Source organism: Aythya fuligula, chromosome 14, assembly GCF_009819795.1.
Source record: "Aythya fuligula isolate bAytFul2 chromosome 14, bAytFul2.pri, whole genome shotgun sequence".
Classification (NCBI taxonomy): domain Eukaryota; kingdom Metazoa; phylum Chordata; class Aves; order Anseriformes; family Anatidae; genus Aythya; species Aythya fuligula.
Genome location: NC_045572.1, coordinates 18226219 through 18232218, shown reverse-complemented (window position 1 = coordinate 18232218; position 6000 = coordinate 18226219).

Here is a 6000-nt window from a genome sequence, read left to right as displayed (position 1 = left end):
GACTGATCGGATGAAAACACTTGTTTTTGTGATGAAGGAAAAAACAGACCACATAATAACAACTTTCCATAAAACACATACAGTAAGTTTCTCATATGTTGTTTATAGTGGCTAAGCAGGTAAAAGTTTGAATTTACTGTGAGTGGACTGATTGTTTTCAAAACATACAAAATTAAAGAACTCTGAGCATCCCGGTCCACTAAACTCAGTAGCAAAGTTTTGACACTATCTCTGTAACACTCTCGATTTTGCACTGTGGATCATTATGGCTGCCTTCAGCAGTGGTTTTGTAAGAACTACTTACATAAGCATACTTACATTCATAGAGTCCGGATGCAATTTATAGTTTTATAAAAGATGCATGCCCCTTAAACAAAACCTGGTCTTGTCTCCATGTAGAAGATAAATAAGAAAAGGCCCTATGCCACATCTCAGTGAGCGAAGTCAGGAGGAAATACTCCTGATTTTCACAAGTCTTTTGTCCATTCATTCACAAAGGTCTGTCTTTCCTTCTTGATTAAATATTGCCTTGAACAACAATGGATAATCTGCAGCAATATGCACTTTTTATTCTCCTCCACATTAACCTTATTATCACTATTACTTGTTATTATTGTAGGCACCTGAGGAAAGTCGTTTATGTCAAGTGAAAGAGAAACCTCTGAAGCGTGCCCCCGCGCTCTACAAAAAGTTTTTTCAATGGCTGCATGAGAACTGCCAGAAAACAGGCTGATGGAAACTAGCAACCCTGCTAGTTGAACATGTGTTTTATACAACACTATAGCTAATTCTGACAGAATGCTGCAAGGCTGCCACAGAGCACCCCAAAGAGACAATACAACACGAGCATGAATGTTTTACATAGGTATTATCAGATATTTATAACTGTATTTCTTACTGCAGCTATTAATGTATTTATTTAATTTATAGAGAGCTTTTTATTTGTATGGAGTCAAAATGTTCAAAGTTATAATGAATAAAAGAACTTTAAGTTATTAATTCTATTGTGTTTTTGTGGGTTATGATAACTTGAATATATGTTAAGGCTTGAATGAAACAATGTGAGTTAAATTACTTTTCCTAAATAAAGACACTTTTTTTTTTTTTTTTAGAATTTGAAGGAAATGGTACTTTTGCTGATGTATAGCAGTGTACATCGGTTTCCAAATGAAATGTAAAGACTCTCTGTATGTTTGTGAAATCACCTGTCTGGCTTTTGAGGCATGAAGTAGCAAGAGTAACTGCCTAGTCTAGTCATTAGGTAAGTTTTAAGCCAAAGGTACTTAGCATATGTATATCTTTGGGAAGCAATAAACCTCATCAATGAAGAAAAACATGAATATGTAATTAAACAAAATTACGTTCAAGGAATCAGAAGATAGCTATTTTGTGAAGATCACAACAGACACTTAATAAGTGACAAGTAAAGCATCAAAAGGGTGGCTGAAAGCTGAGGATGAATTTGCAAGTCCTGAGAGCACAGCAAAGAGATTCCCATCTTGGACTGAGAGAAGCCAGGACTAAACCAGACACTGTTATTACAAGGGTGAAGGTGGCTAACACATTGGATTGAGAAATCATAAGCCTTAGCTAGAGCATTAAGAGGAAATTAATTAGACGAAATTAAGAGGAAATGCTGAGAACACTGACCAACCCCACAGGTCAAGTGTTCATTGCGTTAGTTACTGTGACAGACGTAGCAACAGCAGGAGACAGTGGAACATTTAATTTTGAAAGAGCCTGTCACCCAAAGGTAGCTCCTCAGCAGGGCTCCAGTGACTCGGCTCCAGAGGAGATGATGGTGCATCCTTAGAGATGGTACAGCTGAGAAACCTCATCCATAGAGAAGACATTAAGCACTCGAATGACAGCTTTCATGTGTACCTATAATGATGCAAGACTGCTACAAATGAGGCAAGGCTGGAGAGCTTGCCTTTCCCCCTCCCACCCCCCCCCCTAATTTTATGGTTTGTTTCAATTTTCTGCATAAAACTGAAAAATACGAGTGAAGTCAGCATTTTACAGCAACGTTTGCAGAAATTATACAATCCTATTAAAAATTAAAGCCTTTCAACCAACCACTGCTGCATGACTTTAACATTGTTACTGGTTGCACCGAAACCTTACCTTTCCTTCCAAGGTCTCTCAAAACGTGAAAAACATAGGGTGCAACGTGACTTAGTGCTGCGAGGGGATGACATCGCTCACCGATGCCTGGCTAAAACTCACTAGGCAAGCACCAACAAATACTGCTGACTGCTTAAAAGCACTAGACCTAACTAAGGCAGCTTTTCAGCAGAAAAGATCTCTAATTGCAGCATATTTTCATGCAACTGTGTGTAAGCTCAGCTCATACACACAAGAGTATACTTTCACTATTCTTTTGCAGTCAGAGGGAAATATTTTCATTTTGCTCTTCTGGAAACATTTTACTTTCTGAATTAGCACAGATTAACAGAAAGCTTGGAATGCCTGCAGTCCTCATTTTATGCCCTCTGCTCTTCAGTAATTACTGGTGCCAGGATAAGACAATTCAGAGTCCTTCAGAGCATTTTAAAATACCATCTGGTTGAGTGTGAGAAAGGGATTGTCAGTGTTCAGAAGGACTTGATTGCCAACGTGGGGCATCATCCATTTGCAGCCTGGCCGACCTGTTGAAAAGTCAATTTGGGAGAGAAAGGAATGATGCTGTTTCAAACCAGCCTCACCAAGACACATGAATGAGATTTTTTTGGGAGGGAAAAACTGTAAATGTAAGGGCAGGGGAAGTGATGAGGCTGACTGTGCAACATTTAAAATTCACATTCAACATAGACGGTCCTGTTCGCTACTGTGAATAAAGAGAAGCCTGAGCACTCAGAAAAGATACATGGCAATAGAAGCCTTAAGGCTGTCATTTTCAAGGTGTATAGGCAAAAAATCAAACTCCGCCAGAGCCTGGGCTTAGGGAGGTCTCTTGCTGAAGGAAGAGGACACCCAGCCATACTCCTCCTGCAGAGCGTGGTTTACAATGTGGGAACTGAAACCCTGGTGTCAACGATAAAAATCAGAAAACAAAGAAACAAAGAATTAGAGACAAATACAGAGTTATTTAAGGTGAACGAACTATAATCACAGATTTCTGGGCTCCTATCAATTTCATTTTCTGTTAGGTCGTGCCTTTACTCCAGCATGGGGCACAGAGAGAGCTGCAAATGGCATCAGCTTTGTCTGAGACCTTTTCTTCCAGAAACAAACAAAACCAGCTGCTGATGTCTTCCCTTTGTGTGGAGAAAGGGAAAGCCTTTGTTAGTCCATGCATTTCTAATCCTTTACTCTTTTGTGACGTATTCAGCAAAACCTTAAACACCAGGTTTAAGCTCTCCCTGCAAGAAGCAGATAAGGCATCGTTCCCATGTACCTCTGGCCCCGTCCACTTCTGCCCAGCCTGTGCTGATCTCCCTGCCAGAGTTAAAACCATTCCTCCCTGAACTCTCCCCAAACAGCAGCTCAGCTGCTGCCCATGGTGCTTCCAGAAAGCAGTCACCCCCACAGAACACTACAGAACTATAAACAACATTCCTCCTGTCTTCCTAAGAAAAAGATTTACATGTTTTTTTAGGTCAAGCTTTTTACAAAATTTCTCAACTTTCCTGGCTTGACGCTGGCTTCTGAGCAAGCCGCGGGTCTGCAGCTGTGGCAGAGGGGCTCCCAGGAAGGCCCGCCGTGCTGCAGGATGCTGGAAGTGCTTCACATACAGAGAAAACAATCTATGTAACATTTACTAACGATGCGCAGTGATGAAATAAAGTTTCCATAAGTGAAGTTACATGAGTCAAAAGCTGCCCATTTATTACGATGGATTAAAAACGAAGATAAAGTCTTTCCAAGCCCTATGATCTCCTCATACATCTAGCCTGCCCATTCAGATAAGGGAGGGAAAAGACCCAACACGATCTCTCACAAATGTCACCCTAGGATGCCCTTTACCCACACCCATCGGTCCCATTTACCACCAAAACACCCACACATTCCCCCTGATGGTGCATGGGGGCTTCCCCCATGGGCATGCTGCTGCCCACACCCCTGGAGCATGGGGGACAGAGGAGCAGTGGCTTCAGGGATCCCCAAGCATCACCTCTGCCGTGCTCCAGCACTGTCACTGTCACCTGCCCCTGGACAGCAGCTGCCACAGTCTTCAGTGGACAGACCATCGAGGACAGGAGCTGGAGCCTGCTCCTGGCTTTCAGAAGTTTCCCTTTTCTGGAGCCTGGCAGGCTGGCGAGGCACAAGCTGCTGCACCATATCCATGCTGCATTACTTAATCGCAGCAGCACAGAAAGCTTATCTGGGCATCGTAACTTCATGCTTATCTAGATGAATGAGCAAAACCAGATACTGCAGATGCAGCTTCCAGCTAATGATGCCTCCAAAAAAATCCGGAGGTGATGGTAGCATGTCAGTTCCCGTGTCTCACTTCAGGGCCACCTCTCTCAGCACTGCAGTGTGTCGAACTGCCCTCGATTAGATTATTTATTCACTTTCATATTCCTGATCATTCCAAATTCAGATGGAATAACTTTGGGTCAATCTAAGAGTTTGAATTTGCATTCAGTGCTTTTTTCTCCAGCCTTCAAAAATTCTTCAGATTTTTTTTTTTTTTTTAATTTTATTACTACCAATTCTGTTTGTGTTCGTGGTGCCTTCACTCTGTCCATGCTCACAGATCAGATAGATTCCAGAGCTGTGGAGATCTAGGTTTACAGCATGGAGAAGGTCAGGATCTGTTGCTTTCATCGCCCTTTTTGTTCTTAGAGGTGTCTTTCATCTTCTTAACCATGCACTCACATGTAAAAAGCCCTCAGAACAATGATGAAGCTGAGACTGGAAGCAATGACTACAGTTTGTGTGGGGACACTGAGCCAGTTTAGGGAAAAAAAAGACAGAGCGAGTTTGAAGTTATTTCATGAAGAAGCAGGGGTAAAAAATGGGAACTGCATCACAAAGTCTTACTGTTTTGGAGTATGTGACAAAATGATGCAATGGTCATGAAAACGTGAAGAACAGAAAGGGCAAAGACAAGCTCATGGTAGTGGTATTTGTAAAAAAATAAACAAAACAATGTAATTCTTGGGAACCAGGAATGAATGTCCTAATCAAAAAGAAAAGAAAAAAAGCCCACTACATTTGTCAAGGGAAAAAAGGAATTGTACAGTTCATACGAAGTTCTGGGACAGTGCTGCGATTCCGCAGAAGTGATCAAAAACCCAAAACCCAAAAGAGAGGAAAAGTAAAGAAAGGCTTGAGACAGAAAATCTGTTAGCAGGCAAGTTGGCCAGGAGCAAAATGGAGCTGGCTGTGCTGTGTGTGATGAGGAGAGGACCTGAGCAGGAGGGATGGCAGCAGCTCCCCCAGGGACAGGACCAGCTCTGGCATGGGCTGAGCCAGCCCTGGGCAGAGGCAAAGATTAAAAAAAAAAAAAAAAAAAAATTCACTGCAGGCTGGAGGTCCTGCAGCCCTTCAAAACCATGGTGCCCATGCAGGCCTCCAGGGACAGGGTCAATAGCTTGCCTGGCTGGTGGGTACAGCACCAGTGCCTGCAGAAGGGGAAGGGGGCTCTGCCCCAAAACAGAACATCAGTGACTGGGGTCAGCAGGCAGGGACCTGGGGGTCCACCTGGTCCAGCCCCCGCTCAAGCAGGGCCACATTGCTGCAGGTTTGTGGGAGGTAAGTTGGAACGGACCGTAAAACACTTCTTGCTGTTGCCAGAAGCACAGTGGGTCAAAAAAGTGCTTTATGAGTTCATTCCCAGCATTCACAAATTCAGCTGACGGAGCCTTTCTGCAGGGCTCCGGCGATGCCCTCGGTTCCCACTGATGCCACCGAGATCCTGTGCTGCAAGGCCGCAGTCCCTGCAGCTGTGTGATGAGAAGGCACCGCAGATAAACTGGCAGCGTAAAGACACTATCTAGTGATAGGGGTGACAAACCAAGCAAGCGAAACTGGCAGCAACCAGCCAGA